This window comes from Electrophorus electricus, chromosome 5 (genome assembly GCF_013358815.1).
Source record: "Electrophorus electricus isolate fEleEle1 chromosome 5, fEleEle1.pri, whole genome shotgun sequence".
NCBI classification, from domain to species: domain Eukaryota; kingdom Metazoa; phylum Chordata; class Actinopteri; order Gymnotiformes; family Gymnotidae; genus Electrophorus; species Electrophorus electricus.
Window position 1 is genome coordinate 7,619,806 of NC_049539.1, and position 21,989 is coordinate 7,641,794.

The 21,989-nt window shown below is 39.5% G+C and overlaps 1 long non-coding RNA gene across 4 annotated transcripts in view; it reads right to left on the reverse strand.

The window, feature by feature from the left end:
* Window positions 1-243: 243 nt before the first annotated feature.
* The window catches only part of LOC113573800, a 35,375-nt gene continuing 13,629 nt past the window's right edge, over window positions 244-21,989 (reverse strand). The window contains exons 2-6 of one of the 4 annotated variants that reach the window (XR_003410241.2): window positions 8,987-9,149; window positions 1,839-1,919; window positions 1,032-1,202; window positions 662-926; window positions 244-561 (exon numbers count right to left, since the gene is read on the reverse strand). This is a non-coding gene — a long non-coding RNA (uncharacterized LOC113573800). Of the gene's footprint in view, window positions 562-661; window positions 927-1,031; window positions 1,203-1,838; window positions 1,920-6,104; window positions 6,196-8,986; window positions 9,150-9,343; window positions 9,436-21,989 lie in introns of all 4 variants that reach the window. The other 3 variants (XR_003410240.2, XR_003410242.2, XR_003410239.2) reach the window with 3 other exon arrangements.

Genomic DNA, 21,989 nt, shown 5'->3' on the forward strand with positions numbered 1-21,989 from the left:
TTCTGAGATACATGGTTGCTCTAGATTCTTAGAAATGGCACTAAAGAACACAAAGTCGCTGCTCTGCAACGTTCTATATTGGGTGCTGTGTGCAGAAATGAGAGGTGCATATATCCAGATGACAGCAGCATGGAGCCAACATTCACTGAAATAGCCGTTTTTAATCTATAATCTCACTTCCCTTGCTTTGTGTGATACTTTCACTCATAGCTAAAAACAACCGCAGGAAGTCTTTGTCACGTTTTTTGTTTATTTATTTATTTTTTCATAGAAGGTTCCCAAGTAGTATGACGGTTATATGGCTAAGCATAAACTAAAAACTTTATTAAATTCATAGCTTGTCTATATTTTTGTTCTGTTGCTGTCTTTTTTAACTTTAAACAACAAAGATATAGCAAAAACCTTGTAATCTCCTCATGGTCAGTGATCATTAAAACTGCTGTATATAAATCCACACTATATTCTTGTAGTGAAAGGAGAGGTATCTTCCCAACTGTTCAAGCGACGACATAATCACCATCACTCATCATTATCATCACCATTTATCTGGCCTTCACCTGTCTGAACAAAAAGGACACATGCGTTAGACTGCTGTTCAATTCAGCATTCAAAATGATCATTCCTCAGGATTTGACTGAAAAGTTGGGACTGCTGGACCTACCTCTGCAACTGTATCCTGGACTTCCTGACTAGGATACCTCTATCAGTCCAGATCGGGAGCAGCACCTCCAACACCAACACACTGCTGTCCCCCACGGCTGTATGTTCAGTCCACTGTTGTTCACTCTGCTGACTCAACTGTACAGCAATACACAGCACCAGCCACATCGTCAAGTTCGCTGATGACATGACTGCTGTGGGTCTGATCAGCAGGGACGATGAGTCAGTGAACAGAGAGGAAACTAAGAGATTGGTACAACATCGACCTGTCTCCGAATGTGGACAAAACAAAAGAGATGGTGGTTGGCTCGTCTGTGGACATCATCAAATGCACCAAAGTTCCGTGGTGTTCACTTAGCAGAGAACCTCACCTGGACCTTCAACACCAGCTCCACAGCCAAGAAAGCCCAGCAGCGACTCTATTTCCTAAGGGGTCTAAGGAAAGCTCATCTCCCGCCCACCATCCTCACCATGTTCTTCAGAGAGGCCATAAAGATCATCCTGCTGGGTTTGGGAATTGCACCATCTCAGACTGCAAGACCCTGCAGCAAATAGTGAGGACAGCTTAGAAGATCATCGGGGTCGCTTTCCCCTATATCACGGACATTCACACCAGATGCCGCATCTGTAAAGCCTCCAGCATCGTGAATGATCCTACACACCTTTCACATGAACTCTTCTCTCTCCTGCCATCTGGGAAAAGGTACTGAAGCATTTGGGCCCTCACTGCTAAAGTGTGCAACAGTTTCTTCCCCCAAGCCATAAGACTGCTATACTCCCAGAGATTGGACTAAAACACACACACACACACACACTCAACTAACACCATCTCACCTTTTCACTCCCTTGCTTTGTCTGCTCATCTCTTAATTAATATCTGTTGTAAAAATTCTAGATATAACAATGCTGAATCTCACATCTCACATTTCTTCATATTTCTTAATATATGCTGCTAGAATATTGTTATATTTGTTATAATTTAACAAATGTTGTATTCTATTTAATAAATATTCTTTTTTTACTGTTGTACTGCTTCATCAGTGACTGCTGTATTCATATATGCCTTAAGCTATCGATTAAATTCTTATGTCATGATATTTTAGGCTTTACTCAGTACTATGTACTGGTCAGTGTTGTGCTGTCTTATTGTGTCTACTGTTCCTGTCTTTCATACTTACTGTATTGTTTGCACTTGTGTTTTGTGTTGCATCATGGTCCTTGAAGAATGTTATTTCACTTTTCTGTATACTTGTATATAGCTGAAATGACAATAAATCCACTTGTTTTATAACACCATTTCTAACTACAGATATTGTCTGTAAATGTCTGGTTGCAGTGATTTAGGTGTTATTCTTGACTGTGAGTTGATGCACCAGCAAATTGATATTGCCTTCTTTTTTCACAGCAGGTCATTCCACGTTATTCCTAATAATAATACAAACAAGAAAGTCCTGGGCTGCAAGCCCCTTTATAATTTGCGTGACTGACGTGTGAATTTCATGTTTTTTAATGTGTACATTAAGCAAAATATACATTTAACTAGCCAAGTTCTAGAATGTTCTCAATGTACCAAGGATGCATACTAGTTCTCTTGGCTTGGTTTTGTTATTGTTTTCTATCTGCTGATGGCGTGTGTGTCTGTCTATCTAAACTAATCTATCTATCTGTATCAGAAGAAACATCAAAACAGCACTTAGATAAAAAAGATAAAAATGAACTGAACTCAATTTAAAATAAAAAAAAATTATAAAAACTATATAATTAACTAAATTTTAAATTAAAAAAAAACTTTGACAGGGAAAAAAATATTTAAATGACAACAGGTACATATTGAGGTAAAAGCAGATTGACAGTAAAAGTTCCAGATTATTGAAAAAGGCTCACACACTTTTCTTTGGTTTTTGCATTGTCTCTTTGAATATTTATCCAGATTCAAAATGTAAAATAACATATCTCAGTTTAATAATAATTTATTTTAGTGCCATTTCCAATGAACACTGCAATTAACTAAATAAGTGAAGGAATCATTCAAATTCTTTTTTATAGGAATAATGGAAACCATGATATTTGAGTTGTGGTTAAAAAAAGTAGTGGGTTAAAAAACACTATTAAAAAACATTTTAAAAAATTCTTAAAACTGTACACTTGCAAATCATATAGTCAAATTTGTATTTTCCAAGAACTTATCCTTTAAAACACACAATCCCAAAACTGTATGATAGCAATACGCTAAGTGCCGAGACAGAACAGTTGTAATTTAATTTTAAATAAAAATTTGGTGGTTACAAATAGTTGACTATTTCCTCTTTTGTCCACTGTGGTGGTGACAGTTGATTATTTCCGCTTATCCAGTATTATGTTAACATGTTTAATATTCATTTAAATGTTAGACCTACTTACTGAAAAACACTAGCATTCAGGATACTCCTGTTGATCTTGTGTACTGGAGGGACTGGTAACCAGCATGCAACACAAACATCCTCTGGGAAGATTTCTAACAGCTGAAGCCGTGTATTTACTCTCTAGATTCGGCTGTTTTTCTCATTTGTTTCCTTTACCACTTAATGAGTCATTCCCCCACCCCCACCTTCCAACCCCCCCCCCCTTTCTTAGTGCCACTGTCAACATCTGTCTAAACAGGTAGCACCCAACCCCCACCTCCAATGATGAGAAACACCTAACATGACCCTTAAAAACAAAATAGGTTGAGCACGAGAGAGATGTGAAACCACTACACCAGGATGTGGGAAGGGCTTTGTCGTTCCTTCCTTTCAATTTGCTTTCTTTTATTTGGGTTTTATCTACTTTCCATTCCTGATCCTCTTTCTTGCTCCCTCATCCATCTAGTCTAGATTCATTTTAGCCATGCCACACTGAATCATATATTTTCAAAATAATTTTTTAAATAGTATTAGTGGAGTAAACACATGGGAATATGGAATCTTTTTCTGGTTTTGATATGCAAATTGGTACAGAAGTAGACATACCAAGTTCGTTAAGAAAAAGTCCAGAAGAACTCCCATCAGCCTACCCACAGCACTGTGATTGGTCAGATTTTGATTAATGCATCGAAGGCTGACGGTAGTTTCCTACTGCTGACACGGTATATACGTAATGTCAACCTCACATCAAAACAAGTTGTTTTTTTTTTATGAGGTTTTAAGCCCTTTGCCATCACCAACCCTCAGCCACTCGATTCAAAGTGTGCGACTTTCTATGCAGCTTTCACTACGCCAGAATTGGCTGGTGAATTTTATATTTGCTTTTCACTGAGGATAAGGTGACAGTAGCAGTCAATTGGTTAAGTGTGAAGTGCAACACCTGCGAGTGTAATATATCTGATACCCAACACATCTTTTAAAGCTACTTGCTAATTCTGAATAATAACAGTGGAATGTGAGCTTTGACCTTATGACGCCAGAATCTATACTGAGAACTCTTTTCTTTCAAGAGCTCTTAAACCAGTCATGAAATGTCTCCTTTTCATACCACGAAAGATGTGTTTTTCCCCCTCCGAATCGTAGATGACCTCCTACACTTAAACTCTGCAGCCTTGGCTACTAATGAACTTTGAGCTGTAGTAAATAACTAAACAGTAGATAACTAAAGCAAACTCAAACTTAAGCAGTTTGTTTCATTCACAGATGACCACAAAAGTCCCATGTACGACCTTCAACTGTAGTACCAGTCCCCATCTTATGCTGGTTCAACCACTAATACATCTGTATTAGCCCAATGCCAGTCCAGTGATTGCTTAGATGTGCAGATGTAGCAAGGCATATTCACACAAATAGCACTTTCTCTGAATATTTTTAGGTACTCAGCAAATGTACAAACATACTCAGCTAGAGTACTACATTTAAAAATCCTAAATTTGCATCAACTCACATTCCAATGTAAAAGCCTGCATGTAAATATCCTATAACAACATGTATTACTTTTCTTACTGCTGTGAGCTACTCAATACGCAAAAAGGATGTGCCCAGAGGATTGGTTTAATTGATTTAATTACCAGTCTCAGACACTGGTAATAAAATTAATGTTTCTTATTCAAAGGAAATACAGGATTTGGAGAATGAGGAAGGGTATGGTAGAGGAAACTAGGTATGACTCCAACAGGAGTTCCCACATACGGGTGGATCCACAGAAACTTCCAGAGCAGGTAGCGGCCTGCCGAGCTGGCAGCGAAGTGGGATTCAGGAATCTTGGAACGTTTTCTGTCCAAGCGGAACACAGCTACACGCTGCAACTGCTGCCCAGACAGAGATCCCTCCAGTAGGTCATGATGAGGTCAGCAAGGTCAAGCCATTACCTGAAGGCAGAGCTCAGAAATCTGTCTGTGACTAATGCATTTCTGTCAGTGTTTGCATTTATCTTTTTCTCACTGCTGCCTTAAGCGTAAAAAAAAAAAAAAAAAATCAAACAGGACGTCAAAATGGCAATGCTTAAGTTTGGAAAGTTTCAACAAGTAGTGCTTACATTTTTGTTTTCCACTTCAAAAGAAACCCAATTCATGACAAAGAGTTTTTGCTTTACATCAGAGAAGGAATGAGAGATTAAGTCGCTCTCTCACTAAACCAGACGCACGCAGCTGGGCTTTGGTCCATCTGATAATGAGATTAAACGACTGATGGTCTGTCCTGCCAGAGTAATTGAGGATGAGCTGATAAAGACATATTAGGGTTTAATGGGCTGGTGCTATTTTTACTGGCCTACTGAGCACAGGGCAAAAGCTACTGTTATGTAGACCAGTCTGAACTCCCTGGGAGGTCAGCCCTGAGGTTACCTCTCAGATGTCCTCTGTGACCTCTGTCACTTGTGCTGTTGTGCACACTGTATTATGCTTTAACATGAATTAGGTGACATGTCCTTCCTTTCTTTCTTTCTTTCTTGCACAAGGACCTAAGTGGTTGGTTTCTCTTTGGTTCCAGGTTCCTGCTTGCTAATTCCAGTGCTGTGTTCTCATTGGCTGCAAAGTGCATTGTTTAGGTTCAAATCTCTCTGAGGCCCACTTGCGTCCTTGGGCTGCTGTTACAGTTTGGTTAACGATGAGTGAAACCGATACTACTAAGATGAGTATTGCGGTATTGTCCTCTTGCTCGTGTGAGTGTGAACCCGCCTACATCCATTCAGAACGAGAGCAGCTGAATGAATCGTACTTGTGTATATATATAGTTTTCCAGCTTTAGACACATTTTGGGGTTTTTTTCATTCAGAACACCAAATATGTAAACTACTGACAGATTTTTTTCTTACTCTGTTTATAAGTTCAGTCTGAACTGGAAAGGATAACAACTGTATGCAGTTTTTAGATGTAACGGTGAAGTACTTGGAAGCAAGCTGTGCATACAAAATTAAAACCATATACAATTATATAGTGACTTTTCAGTTCTTGATCATTTTTCTCCTTTTATCTGAACAAGCTGCTAACAGATGGAACCCACCCTGAATGGTTAACTGAAGGCTGGACAGTCCTGATCCTGAATGTCCTCCAGAAAGGGGCAGTTCCATTCAGCTACTGGCCATAACCTGCCTCTGCAAAATATGGAAACTCCTGTCAGGCATCATTGCAGCTGAGATGAATAGGCACATAGCTCAATATATGAGCGGGACCAGAAGGGTATTGGCAAGAACATCAGAGGAGCCGAGCACTGTCTACTAGTGGATAAAGCAGTTACTTGAAACTGTAAGACCAGACGGACGAAACTGGATTGACTACAAGGACGTCTATGATTCAATGCCCCACACATGGATCCTGGAATGCTTGAGGCTATCATCAACAGGACTTTAAGAGTCTTCCTCAAGAACACAATGGGGCTGTGGAAGACAACCCTAAAGGCCAACTTTAAGGCACTACCATGAGTCACCATCAAGTGCGGGATTTACCAAGGAGATGCCCTGTCCCCGTTGCTGTTCTGCACAGGCCTAAACCCACTTGGTGAGATCATCACCAAGAGTAGCTATGAATATTGGCTATGGAATGGAGCAGCTATCCGCCATCTTCTCTATATGAATGACGTCACGCTGTATGCCAAAACTGAATAAGACATTGACTCATTAATCCATCACACCATTATATATAGCAATGACATCGGAATGTCACTTGGAATGAATAAGTGTGGTCAGATGGTTACAAGGAGCGGAAAGGTAGCCAGAACTGTGAGAATTGTACTACCAGAAGGTAACATAGCAGATGTTGAGGAGGTAGGTACAAGGTACTTGGAACCCCACAAGCAAGTCATGAAGAGGCCACAAGGAATGCAGCTACAGCCAAATACCAAGAAGAGTAAGGCAAGTCTTGAGAAGTCAGCTGAATGAGAAGAATAAGATCTCGGATTTCAACACCCTTCTCTGTCTGTCTATACCCCTCTCTCTGTCTTTATCACTCTTTCTATATATATATATATCTTTCTGTCTTTCTCTCTATTCCTTATTCCTGTGTTTCTCTCTGATTTTTCTCCATTTCCTGTTTGTTGAGAGTATCTTTACCCATGTTGCATCCTATCCCGATCCAGTATCAAATAATTTAGAGGAATTCTAATGTGTGACAGCAGTTTCAGTGGATATCACAACAAATAAGCCATGAGAAATTGCTTCCTAGTTCATTATGCAGCTGTTATGAGTAAATAGCAAACACCTTTATTGTTCAATTAAACAATAATAAATAATAAAAATGATTTAGGTTTGCTAAATAAATAATACCAAAGTTTTAGAAAATCCAGTGCTACAGCCACTGTACTGATGTGCTCACTCTGCTGCGCTGAACCGTTAGGCTTGCTCATTGTAGGTATTTTTGTATCTTCTTTTATTACTATTTCAGGGTTTTTTTCAGGCTTACAATCAGTGAGCTCATTAACTAACTGTTTAAAAGCAACTGAACACTCTAGAAAAGTAAAATTCCCCACTGGTTTCACCTTAGTCAGGTGGCAAAAAAAGAAGATTTGAATCAGAAAGCACTGAACTACTACAGGAATGAATCATAAAGCCTTTCTTAGTGTTAAAGTATAATTTCCACTGTAACACTGTCCAACTGTTTTTTTGTTTGTTTGGTTGTTTTATTTATTTATTTTTTTATTTTTTTATTTTTTTTGCTTATGTACAGTTACTAACTGCTTATGCACAGTTACTAAAAGTGAAGAATCTTCACTTCTGTCTAGACCACACATGCATAACATTTTAAAAGGGCTGAATTTCACTGGAAGTATTTAAGACATGGTTTAATAGACAACACTCAGCACTCGTCTCTAAGCATGGGTCTACTGCTCTGCTCAGTGACCAGATTTATGGTTTCTTTTGGGTGAGTGAAGTAACTTGAAAATGGGTCTTTCCAGCTGAAGGATCAAGTGTAATAAAATTAGGGAATATAATAAGTTGGGTTAAAATGAGTACTTAGCACTACTTTTGCATGTTAGATTTTTTTAATCCAAATGCTTCAGAAACATGTGAAAGATTTGCATAACTCTGTGCAGGACAGTTTTACAATTCACCTCAGTTAACGGAGACCAAATTTACTATAGGCTCTCAGTGAATTTATTAGTGCAGGAAAATAGAAACTATTTTGTATTGTGCAGCACTGACTACATCATTGTTCTTTCATGAACAAAAAGGAAGAAGATTTTTTAATCTACAATAGAATTTCTATTCATTTCTACAGGTGCTTCATAGTCTAATCCAAATGTGTGACATTCAAACATGCGAAGAGGATTTTATTACATATTGTTTGGGGAAACTAAGTTGTGGAATTCTTTGTTCATTCCTGAAACCTCATTATAATGATGTCTTTGCCACTTAGGAAGACAGAAAGAAGCCATTGGCACAGACAAGGCGTCACAGTGCTTTATCAACTTTATCAGTAAAAGCATGGTCACATGGCCTGAAAAAGGCTGGAACACAAAGCATAACAATTTCCTTTCATCACACAGGATCAAAGCTGTTAGCTGATATCCGGTTGTTCTTAATCCAACTGCTTGTTTAAGATATGTTAGCAAACACTGCTTAACCCCTGGCTAAAGCAGGTCGTTGTGTGTATTGTTTTATTGTGCGTATACGGAATCTTACTGTAGGCTCTTGTCCTGGAAATCCGTTATGTTAGGCCATATCTCCAAGTCAATGTAAACTCATGAAATATTTTTGCTTGTCATGCAGTTATACATTCTAACAGGCCTGAATAATGCACCAAGAGTATGACAGCAATAACCTTGACACCGCACTGTTCCCACGGTCAGCTTCACAAAAGCGCAGGGTTGCACCAGTCAGCACCTACAAACAAAGCATTCACCGAAACAATAATGACCAAGTGCTTGGTTAGAGGTGATGGGTTCATTACCTGACAGCTATGTTGGTGCTGGGTTACTTCTTGCAGTGGTCATTCTGAAGGATGGAAGGTGGAAGGTGAACGTGGAAGGATGTAGTCAATGCCCATCTTCTCTGCTAAGCCTGATTTTCACCACTGGTTCCAGACACTGTATTCCTGCAAGGGCTCCTTAATCCTTAAGACATAACAGAGAGAAAGAACGCATCCTGGTATCAAAGTGCATCATGATATCATAGTTCCACATCATGTCAAGTATTATTAAAATGAAAGGTTTATGACATCAAACACACACAAGGCATTTTGAAAGCAACAAATGAAGAGCTCATACTCTGCCCTAAGCATTTTCAATGTCTAGTGCCTTTATTCCACCTGTATGGTTTTGCGCAGACATGTCAGGTAGTGCAGCAGGTTCACTATGAAGGTTAATGAAGAGGGCAGGGAGGCTACTGGACAGATGTACTCTAAAAAGATATGAGTGAAAAAAGAAGAAAAAAATTAATGGAGAGAAAGAGGTACAGCTTGTAAGAATGAAAAATAAAAACATTTTTAGGAAAGTATGTGGTCAGTACCAGTATCACTGTTAATCAGAATTAGAACTATTCTCGGGAGGTATTAGGTATCATTAACCAGAGAGAGAGCGAGAGAGTATGAGAGAGCAAGCGTGAGAGAGAGCAAGAATGAGAGAGAGTATGAGAGAGCAGGTGTGAGAGAGAGCAAGAGAGAGAGGGAGAGAGAGAGAGAAAAGACCAGAGGCACTGGCACGTATTCATCAGAGTTGATCAGTGTGTCATCCACCAGTGAAAAAATGAGCACAGGTTCGAACAGTAAGAATCATGTGCAGTTGCTTCAGTGAATTCTCTCATCCACAAAACTGTCACATGACACCAAAATAATTTCAAACCAATTACTGAATTGGTTTTGAATATGCAGACCCATATTATATCCAGTCTCTTATTTACATATGCATACAATGTGGCACAATTTAGCCCTATATACATATCATTTACATAATCTACACCCTAATTCATGCAGGTGATACAACATTCAGCCAAAAAAAAGGTGGAAGAAGGAAAGGAAGTAGGCCATAAAAGGAATTTAAAAAATGGGTGAAACTGAAATAGAAGTGCTTCTGTCTGAGGTCGATGCAAATGGAGACATGCTCTGGGCAGTTTCTGAACCGGCATTAAAAATGAGACCCTCGTATAAACCATAAATCCCTCATCCTGTCTACTTATGAGTGAACTGAAAGTCTAATTAGCTAAATGTTCAAGCCTGTGAAATTCCAATTAACAATTACCCGTCAATTACCAGCATGCTGATATTCAAACTTCATTGTTTATCAGATACATCTCCAGCTAGTCCAACCACTGATAATACTGAAAATGCTGGGAATAATTGTTATGATTTAACTGTTCATTAGTCAGTTTTCAGGTTGTGAGAACACACAAAGTCTCTGACCAAGTGAGAATTTGATTCTATAAATATATCCAAAAATGACATCCAAATGAATACTGAAATTGTTGGTGAAATTTTCACATGGTCATTGGATGAGAATGAGCAATTTACGAGTACTATAAAATGAAGCACATGCATTGTTTTCATGTACAAAACTCTCACTTAAACAGGTGATTTGAGCTTTTATTTTACCATGCACACACCTTATCCTTTTGTCTTCTGCTTCGAGCTCCTATTTTTTTGCACAAACTCATCAGGTACTTCTAACATATTTTCATGAGTTAAACAGCCATTAGTGAATTCCCCTCATTACAGATTTAAATAGTAGTGTTATTTAACAGTTATAAAGCATTAATAAGATTGATATAACAGCTATTCCTTAAGTTATTACACCCATTTTAATTGATGTTGCATTTATCAGTTCTGGGACTTTGTTGTTGAGAAATCAGCACTTTAGCACTCTCAGTTAAGAGCAGTTCAGCCTCGATCTCTTAGGTCTCAGAAGGCTTCTGGGATTATCCCCACAGTAGCACCACAAAGGAAGATATGATGGTGAGATTTGAATAATCATCAATCAAACAGAGAGAAGGGAAGAGCCCTGCTTGTTTCAGCTTACTAAGAAATGACTCAGTAACTGAAAAAATAAAAAATTTAAAAAAAAAAGCTTGAGAAATGGGGCTCTGTCTGTTTGCACACCCTCCTAATGTGTCTCATGCATGGTACCAGAGTATGACCTAGTAATGAAAAAGTCATGACATGTAATTTCTTTGTCATAGCAGTGGTTATTCAAATGTATATGTGTACAGCAGAGCATGTGAGAGTGGTTATGTATGCTGGACATGTCACCCTGCATCAGTGGGGCAGCCCCACGAGCTTGAGCTGACATGGCCACACTGCAGATGTATAGAGCACTGTATTATTCCATTTTGACATATTTGCTGGGGGAACAGCAGATAAAAAAAAATGCAGGATATAGCATTTTTAAGGAGAGGGAGAAGTTAATTCTGAGAGCAGTTAAAATGTTCGTGTCCCTCCCCTGTAGGTTTTTGTTCAGAAATGAGTCAAGTGACAATTCAGAGTTCACTTTCTCTCTCTGTCCTATGCGGTAGTGTTAGATAACCTCCTGACAGCTGCGGATGTCAGCTGAGCTATGAGAAGCACTTAGGGAAATATGGGCCTCAAGGTGGCTTTCATTTTACTCGAACCCATCTGGGGTTTGGAGAAACAAACCTAAGACATGATTTTCAAACCCAGGTCAGTCAACTTTTGGGTAAACCCCAAGGTTTTGAGCATGACTCAGCCAGCGGATTACTAATTTAGTGCACTCATAAACTGCGAACTTCACAGGAAAACCAGTGTGTTTTCTTCTGGGGGAGCCCGTGTTGTGTTCACACACACATACACACATATGAACTATAAATAATGTCCTGTAAGTTCTCATCATCTCTCGATGCGATATGAGGCATATATGGCCAAACGTTTTATAATCTTTTTTCTAATCTTTGACTATCATGTTAAGTAAAGTATTTGTTGCCATGAATTTGTCGCATGTATCCAGACGGTGTTTTTAGCATGCTAACCAAGACCAATCAGCTGGTAACCATAACTTAGTATATCCCAGTAAAGTACATGCAGGTGAGTGGGAATGTGAACGACAATGGCCTCTTCCTGCATCTGCCTGTCTGACTGGGTCTAGAAGAAGTGATGCAGAAATACATTTGCATGCACTTTTGTTTTGTGCTGTGCTACAGTGTTCTGCATCCTCCTCAAGGTAGGAGGGTTGGCTCGCTCAGTCTAGTGGGAAAGGAGCATCACTTACTTACCCTGATCATTCACTTCCAGATGTTATCACCAGATCATCATACTCACACACTCACACACACTCACACACACACACACAGACACACACAGACACACACACACACACACACACACTTGCTCTCTCTCACAAACTCTTTCTCTCTCTCACTCTCTCACACACACACACACACACACACACACACACACACACTTGCTCTCTCACACACTCTCTCTCTCACTTTCACACACACACACTTGCTCTCTCACACTCTTTCTCTCTCTCACTCACACACACACACACACACACACACACACTCTTATTGTACGTTAGTATGGGAAAGCAGGATAGGACACTCCTACAAAACTGCTGAACTGTGTTTTCACTGGAGAGTTGTGTGGTTTACCTGATCTGGGCTGGGGCGGAGGAAGCAAACATCAGTGGGAGAAGGGGATGTAGCAAAAGAAAGGGGGCAGGACTGATGGAGATGGAGTTGTCATACTTCAAAGACATATTTTTGATTCAGTCTTATTTGCCCACTCATCACATACATAGAATTCACAGAACAGATATAGAAAATAGAACTGTAAATGGACAATAATTTAAAATTTGCAAGGAGGCTACACCTTGTGTAAATATCCCAGAATGCAAAGTAGTATGCCATGTAAATATACAGTAAGGCTTGGGAGTTGAGTTTGCTTACGATTAATTGCATTTCGTAACCATTAAGAGTCTTTACACTCTGCGTTTTGAATCATTATTAGAATGTTGATTCATCCAGATTTAGGGAGATGAACAGATATGAAACTTGCAGAACATTCTGTTCATTTAGAGAGAGGGTGGAGCTTCTGTTCGTATGCAACATGCGCATACCAACCTATTAACATCACCAACTACATCTCTCTGTCTCTCAGACGTTAAGACACAGGAACTTTGTGATTACGCAGTCTTCTGCCTTGTGTTTAACATGCTTGGTTACTACTATGATGAAATCTTGCTTTTTTATTTTTAGGATTAACAGGAAAATAATCTTTTTTTTTTTTTCTCAACCAAGAAAAAGTCCACATTGTTCAAACAAACCATTGTTTGAATATTGAATAGATTAAGTGTACATAAATGAACTATTAATTAGATGATCAATCATGTTTAATGAATAATTTACACACACTGTGCTGTTATCATGCACGATCAACAGAAGCACCCCCACAGCACAGAAAAGTTCTTTCCTTAGTTTTCTTTAAGCAACACTGAGGCCCAAATGATGAACCAAATTGTCGTTCTTCACATTCCAGAGGATACTCTCTCTCACACCTCCTGTCAGTAGACATGGGAAAGCTTCAGATAAAATCTCTGAAGCAGTAAAAATCCTCACAGCTTTGACGCCTCAGAATGTGTTTCATAATCTTGTTCTAGAGGTCTGAAGTGCTTGCATAACACAGCACAGGCAACTGTTGGACAACTTGCCCCTCACCTATAAGTGAGTCAGCCTATTTGTTGTAATACATTAGCTAAGGAACATGCAGCAGCTTGCAAATTACCCATGCCTCAGGAGAGATTTAATCCAAGAGGCGGCAAACACAATCCACTGCTTTTATATATTTACTTTTTTATTTGCATTGCAGATTGCATTTGTGAACCTTTCACAACCTGCTCCATTTACTACAAAGCCAACCAACTGCCACGTGAGCACAGCACAGGGGCACATGCTGCTACGCTGTAGCTACTGCACAGTAGCTCCATTACAGTAGTAGTCCCACTGCCCTGCCCTGCCCTGCCGTCTTTACTTGAACCGCACTGTACCTGTTTTTTCCCCCCTGCTTGCTCTTTGTACCGGGGCCCAGTTTAATGCCTGTTTTGAGTGACCACTGTGTGGAATGCTGGAGTACTGTGGTGTACTGCTACAGAGGAGTTGTGGCATACATGCTTTTGCACTTCGTAACCCTCCGGGAAAAGCTGAGCCATAGCTAACATTTAAAACCCACAATATCAGCTCCACTTCATCTCTACATCGCTAGACCATGATCACCACGCTCTTCCCACGTCAGACCCCTCCAAGTCACCAACGAGGACGTTTTCTTTGGCTGCCATCTCGCTATACTGTCCAGGAAGTGGGATTCTGAGCTCGTCCAAAAGAACAGAAAGACTTTTGAAAGCTGCACTTTTTCCATGGCCTAGTGTTCCTTCCAGCATCATATCATGGCACATGAGATCAACGTGCCATGAAAGTTCTTTCTTTCCCTAGCTCTGGCTTGCTGGTTTTCCCCACTGCATTATAGTAAACATCAAATAAGGCAAGAACATTTTATTGATGAGACTTACTTAGAATTCATGAGTTCATTAATGAGCTTTGCTAGAAAAAAAAAACTTGGAGTTTCACTTCATACTTTTCACTTCCATTATGCTGCATGTATACATTCATGTTGCCTGTATACATGGGACTATCATGAGCATTCTGGCTGACCCTTATCGGAAAGCTTTTGAAACTCTAGGGTTGGAGTTCACAGTGTTCAAGGACTTTGGTGGAACTAAGTCGTCAGCAGTGCAACAGCTGGACAGCCTGGGAAAAAGGGAAATGAGAAGAATGTGAAACTAAAATGCGAACTCCTCATCATACGTGTCCAGTCCAACCCCTATTTGATGTTGTGCAATGTGTCATTTTACAAGGACCTGGTAACTTTTAATAGGTACACTTACATAGATCATAACTAATTATATGTAATGCAATACACCTTACCTACAGTAGTTGAAACAATTTTAAACTGTTTGAAGCTTGAGTTTTCAAGTACTAACTGCCATGTCTGCAACTCCTCAATTATTGCTTGTGAGGGTATTATCTGATATCATTCTGTTTTGATGGAGACTGGTTAGAAGAGCAGGCAGAGGTGCGTGTTATGCTGTAGTGTATAAATCTACAGAGAAAATGAAGAAAATGAAGTCTAACAATATTATATTTTTGTTAACACAGAAAAAAAAAAACACTGAGGCATGGCATATTCTCATTTCTAAGCTATTTTAAATTGCAAGAGGGTTGTCCAGTCAGTATGATGAATGACTAGTGATACTATATTTTTCCTCTCAGGTGTTTCCATTCGTCTCTTACAGAAAATCAGCTGCCACTTTCTTTGAAAAAGCAGCAGCATGTCATTTCCTTTTGATGTCTAATTACAGCAACACAGACTAAGTGAAAGAATGAGAAAGGCAGAGTCAGTCAGTCTAAGGGAAAGTTTGTCTCTGAACAATACCTAGCAAAATGTCTCTTACATGACTTATACATCACATTTACAAGTTTTTAACACAGATCTACCCAAACCTACACATACCTCCAGTTGTGTAAAATAAGTCAAGTAGACCAGTTAAGTCTTTGGTTGCATTCAATCCTCCATGCCATGGGCAATCCATGTAATATCCATGCCATCAAGAACCCATGTAACCTCCATGACATCAATGACCAACCAGCATATAAAACATGGATGCTCTTCTTCTCTGCCTTCCTCTCAGCCCAATGTATATGGAGCAGAGCTGATGGTCAGCTGTTTAGTCTACCTTGTAAACCTCTCAGTCACCACTTCCACCAGAAGCAGTAGCATGGACTCAATCAGCTGACAGCTGTTTAGGGTTACCACACTATTGTTAGCGTTAGTGAGAGCACTCACAGTGGAAAGATCCTCTGCCATAGCCATATGTGGATCATAGAGGAGGATTCTACACAGGCTCAGTCTTAATGCTGCCTGGATCTAGGTCACACCACCCATACTCCACACCACCCATACTGCATGCCACCCATACTGCATCACCAATACTCCACACCACGCATACTGCATGCCACCCATACACCACATCATCCATACTCCACATCACCCATACTCCACACCACCAGTACTCCACACTACGTATACTGCATGCCACCCATACACCACATCACCCATACTGCATCACCAATACTCCACACCACGCATACTGCATGCCACCCATACACCACATCACCCATACTCCGGCACACATACTCCCTGCTACCCATAAACCACATCACCCATACTTCATGCCACCCAACACTTTCCTACCATTTGGCTTTCGAATGTAACCAGTGATTCTCTGAATATACTATTCAAGCTTTACAAGAGACTTGATGTCTTCATGGAACACATGACTTAATATTGATGAACCTAAATTCATTGACATTCCTTAGTGACTTATCAGAAAATGGATCACTTAATACTTTGCTTCAGTCTGATTAAGTCTGATTAAGGCTTCATCTGATTAAGATAATTGCAAAAGTTAGATTATAAGTGTAAGAATGCCGTAAAATTATCTTGAAAACAATGCAGAGTAAGAAGTTTATTTGCATGTAAGACTACCTGCAAATCACAGTCATAATGCATCTCAGTGAAAACTCTGATGACCAGTACAAATGTACACATTCCTTTAAGAGTCATATTTAAGCACTCAGCTGCCACTCAGGCAGTGTGAGTGTGGCTCCTGCTCTCAGTGCATCCACTCAAGCCCTCTAGCAGCACGTTCCATCACTACTGTACAACGCTCGATATGCTTCGTAACGGGAGAGGCAGGAGCCCACGGATCACTTCCAACAGGATATTCTTGGGATGGTGATGAGGTTTTGGCAAGAACGCGTGAGAAGGGGAGAGGCTGTTTAAAAAGGGACCGGCTTGACATGTTCCCACACAAACAGGCACATGGAGACGCACTTCCCCCCCCTCTGGTGCCTGTTCTAGTTATGGTGATCCGGTGCTTAAGGGCAACGTGTCAGACGTCATCTGTGTGGCTCAGAAATGCGGGTTACACCTCAGCACACACACACACATCCCACACACCCACACACACACTCACTCTCACTTTAGAAGACAAAGACCTTGGGCACATTATTTAATAGCATAGCACACTGTCTGAACATTTTCAGAAATCCTTGAATGATGCACGAAGGAGAAATAATGCTCAGATTAAGAAAATTTTGAAAACTCTTAAAGAGACAAGCCAGCTGATATGTGGTACATTTTGGAATTTTCCTGTTCCAGGAATCAGCTGGATTTTAGTACGTATGACTACTACATAAGCTTTTCTTTCTATTTAATCTGGAGGATGGGCAGGTGACTAACTCTGACATGAAGCAGACATTTGGGGAAAAATGCAAGTGTAATTTTAGACAAGCGCTCACACACACACAGACACACAGATAAAGCACCTGTCTCGCTCTCACCGCTATAAAAAGCCAGAGTCACCATTGCTATCATATGCGCACGTTTTATATATCCTCTTTCCTTTCTGGTTTCAATGTTTTCCAGAAATAGAACACAAGTGTTTCCTAGTGGTTACTCTTTTCAGCTTCTAATCAAATCCATTATTTTCCTTTCAGTTTTATATTTTGTAGTTCTATTTTCTGACTTTGATGACAAGAGTGTTTTGGCATTTGCCCTAGATATCTTGCAAACCTTATCTTGGTGTAGATCTACACCTGTCCTTTACAAAAATACAGTTAACAATATTTTCTCAAACTAGGACATATTTAGTAATAACACCCAAATTAGCCAAATATATGAGTTGCACCTTTGTATTCCATGTAAAAGAAAGCTTTCCCATTAAAGAAACCATTTGGTGTTCTTCAGATAGTGGTGTTCTCCTATTTTTGGTGTCAGGTAGAACCATCCCTAAGATGTTCTGTAAGACAACTAATCATAAACACTCTGAAAAATAATACATAGATAAATAAAATAATTTAATCTTTGGCTAAAGAGTCCTACAATGCCTGACCTTATTGTCTTTGTTCAGAGAAAATGAGCTTCATTCATAGACAGGATATGTGAGAGTGGTATGGTGGTGGCAGATAGACCCTTCTCTGTTCAGGAGTACTGTGCAATTAAATTATTCTAATCATGAGATATATATATATATATATATATATATATATATATATATATATATATATATATATATATATATATATATATATATATATATATATATATATATATATATATATATCACAGCATGACAAAGTCTGATTTTTTTTGTCTTGCTAAACAGCCAGGAACCCAGCTGGCCAGCAGACAAGCTGATGTTAAGCGTGGAGACTTGCTTTAAATATTGCCTTTCCGCACCCTCAGGCGAGCCTTCACGCTGGCCACAGGCAACAGACAAGCCTTATCACTTAACACGAGAGGGGCCCTTCCCGTTGAAGGCTAGAGTGCATGGACTTAAGGGTTAGTAAGATGTTCTTTCCGGACAACCCTGGTGTTCGTTAGAGATGACCTGAGCCAATTACAGGCAGAGCAGCAGCTGCCCCAATGGACCTGGAGGAAATGGAAACTCTAGTGAATAATTGGAGATGGAGGAATGCTAAAACAAAAGTTTTGTTTCCGCTTAATCTCAAGATTTGAATTTCTTGAAGTGTCTGGCAACCAAAACATGATAACTGGCATTAAGTCAATATCAGCAGAAAACTGTTTATTTCCACATGCAAATTGTTTTTAAATCCAATTTGATATTTCTATCCAATACTTAATCCAATCCTATTTTTATCCAATACTTTTTCTAACAACACTTAAAGCTTTACAAACCAACACTCTTTACTGTTGCTTGAAACGCAGTCTGAAGTCAAGGCTTTTAATCCCCAAAGGCACGTCTCCCACTGCCTGCAAGTACTCTGCACTGCTGGTCTCCCAGCTCCCAGTGCACTTGACTCATTAGGCATTTAACAGGCTCTTCATTGCAGTGTTAAAACAGGGGAAAACACTAAAAAATGCAGGGCATATTCTAGATATTCTAAAGCCTGGATTGGAAAATTACCAAGATTATTCATTGCAGGTTTAAGTGAGCCTGTGCTCTTGCCTAACCGCACTGGTTCAGTCAAGCAATGTGGAATGATGGGAAGACTCAGGAGTTTTGGCCCCTGACCAATGATTTTTTTTTAGCTGCACAGCAACAATAGGCTTCTTATTCCTTTATGCAAAAGAGAAGACACTCCTAAACCTTGTAAGATACATAAAAAAACAAAGCAGAATATAAGATCATTCTAAGGAAGTAACACAGTATGACTCGATAACACAGTGATGACCAGTTAAGTCAAACTTCAGGAAAGTAAATCTCTAAACTTACAATATGAACTCTTCAGGCTGAGTAAAATAATGTTTTAATTTGTTGTGAGTAACAATGACCTCAGATTGGGATTTTTATTGCAGGTTTAAAAGTGCCTTTGTTGCTGTTAACCCTGTCGCAAGACTGCATGAGAACAGTCATCAAGAAGTAAATTAGAGATTTAGAGAGAGTAAGATGTAAACACTGAACCTCGAACCTCAGTGTCACACACAAGACTAGCCTAACCAACTGAATCATGTCTTTACATAATTCATATATTATGAATGATATATGTGTAGTTCAGAGTGATTGGCCAAAAAGCTTTGTAAAGATCTACATTTTACATTTAAGGTTTCCTGAGGTTGCAAGCTTTATCTACTTATTAGTAACACTGGAAATCATATACACAGCTGCAGCCTGTAAATTGCACACATTAAAGTTGACTGACAGGCACCTCTTGAAACAGGTGCGTGGGACTAAACTAAAGGGGGAGGGTCTAAGATGGTTAGGCTCCTACATATCCAAAAGCATTATTTGGTCTTTAAAGTCCATTATTATTATTTTTTTGTTCCAATAAATAAATAAGTAAATAAATAAATGCATATGTTTGTAGACAGCAATGAGTACTTACAACACAAAAGCCACTGTTAGCATAACTAGCGCAATAAAACACATTTGTGTTAGATTTACAAAATAGGTCTACCTGTTCCATTGTTTTGATTAGCTAATCACAAGCACCTTGGTTGGCTAGCTGTTCTGAAAAGACTGTCGTTCAGTTACATTTTTCTGACATGCAACATGTCTCAGCAAATCAATGCCTCAGACTGAAATTAATCAAAATGTCATTTTATCAAACTATAACAGAACTAGGGGTTATCATAATGGACCAGTGCATGATGACTTAACTAGTCTGTGTCTCTCAATCTGGTGAGTCAGCGGCTGTGTGCGCCCTTTGAGGAAATAAACAGCCATATTCAGAAAGAGGTTTTCTGTAACATTTCTCAAATGTGTTCTGGAAGCGAAGAGGCAGGGGCAAGTGATGTGACCCACAGGGATGATCCCTGTTGTCCAGTCGGAAGTGTCTGAGGGCTGACTCATGGTCATGACCTCTGTCTTCCACACTCATTCATAAGTCCCTTCCTTCATTTCCGATCATTAACCTCACGCGCCATGTAAATCAAATGAGTGAGCAACGATGCTGTTCATGACCATAAGGCAGGCGCGACAGTTTCAGCTCACAGAATGACACTATTGTCTGCTTACAAGCTTTGAATAACACAGCTACGTCATCCGAATGTATACTTCCTCTTCAATTCGTTTGTGAACTTGAGAGGAGAAATCTTACTGAGCTCGAATACGCGCCTCTTAACTCAAACACATATACATTCAACCACAACTTCATACACGCATATCTCACATATGCTCGACTTTTCCCTTCTCTTAGTTCTCTTTTTCTCTTGTTTTTGAGGCCTCTCTTGTTCACTTCATAGATGAAGTCTAAGTATGAGATGTAAATACCACTACATGTTAGAATACGTGGGCGTACATTCACACATTTTCATGTACTATTGTTGTTGTTGCAGTTTGTTTGCTTTGTCTTTATCACAGTTTTGTTGGGGGGGGGGGATCCTGGATTGGATTTGGATAACTGAATTGATGATTTATGCATATCTGTATTTAATGCATATCTTTATGCATATCTGTACAAAATCATAGTAGTTCCCCAGAGCTGGTGGGGTGGGGGGGCAAGTCCTCAAGCCCTGGGAATATTAAGAGAGAGAGAGAGAGAGAGAGAGAGAGATTGAGAGATTGAATTATGACATGACAACAAAAGAACACTGACATCACATCCTGCTTTTAGTATTGTGAAATGAATAACGTACTTGTTCTATTGGTACAGTTAGGCCAAATGCCTCACTTCTGAGTCTTCCTGGGAATCAGCTTATTGAATATTTATGTTGGCTCTTTGCGGGTAAAGGTCGCTGCATCTTCTGGAACCAAGCCAGGTACATGACGAGATAGGGTGATGTGTCCCAGAGTTCCCACAAGAACACTAGTATACAACTTGTGTTGCTAGCAGGATAAAGGTCCTGGTCATTCTTACCTTCATGGAGAGCTAGTTGTTTTTCCAGTGTTAAGCACCAAGGCTCATCTCACTTGCTCTAAATCTCAAATTTTGCTTGTGCAAAGAAATCAACAATTTCTGCTCTCATCTGTCCTGGTTAATTGCATTAGCAAACCACTAGCATGTGCTGGCTCTTTGAAAGTGGTGGCTGTAGACAGAAGGCTCTATTTCAGTGATGCAATTTGAGATGTCTGGATGCTGCCTTCTCGGATTTACTTTCTCCGAGAAATAACCTTTGTTACCGGTGGCATTACTATATCATGATACATGATACACATACATGATGTATGTTTTTTGCAGTTATTAAATATTTTCCATAACAATTCATCCTTTAAAATGTTTTAAGAGAGTGGATAATGTGGCATTTTCCACTCTCCATAAGATCTCTGGAATTATCTGTTACCTTGGAATCATTCAAATAGTTTTTAAGGGCAGAATTCTGATGAAAGGCATTAATATATAGCCTGACAATAGCACCGGTTGATAAAGTGGTGGCATCTGTACTGACAGACTGTGAAGTAAATGGTGGGGGGAAAAAAAAAAACAACCCA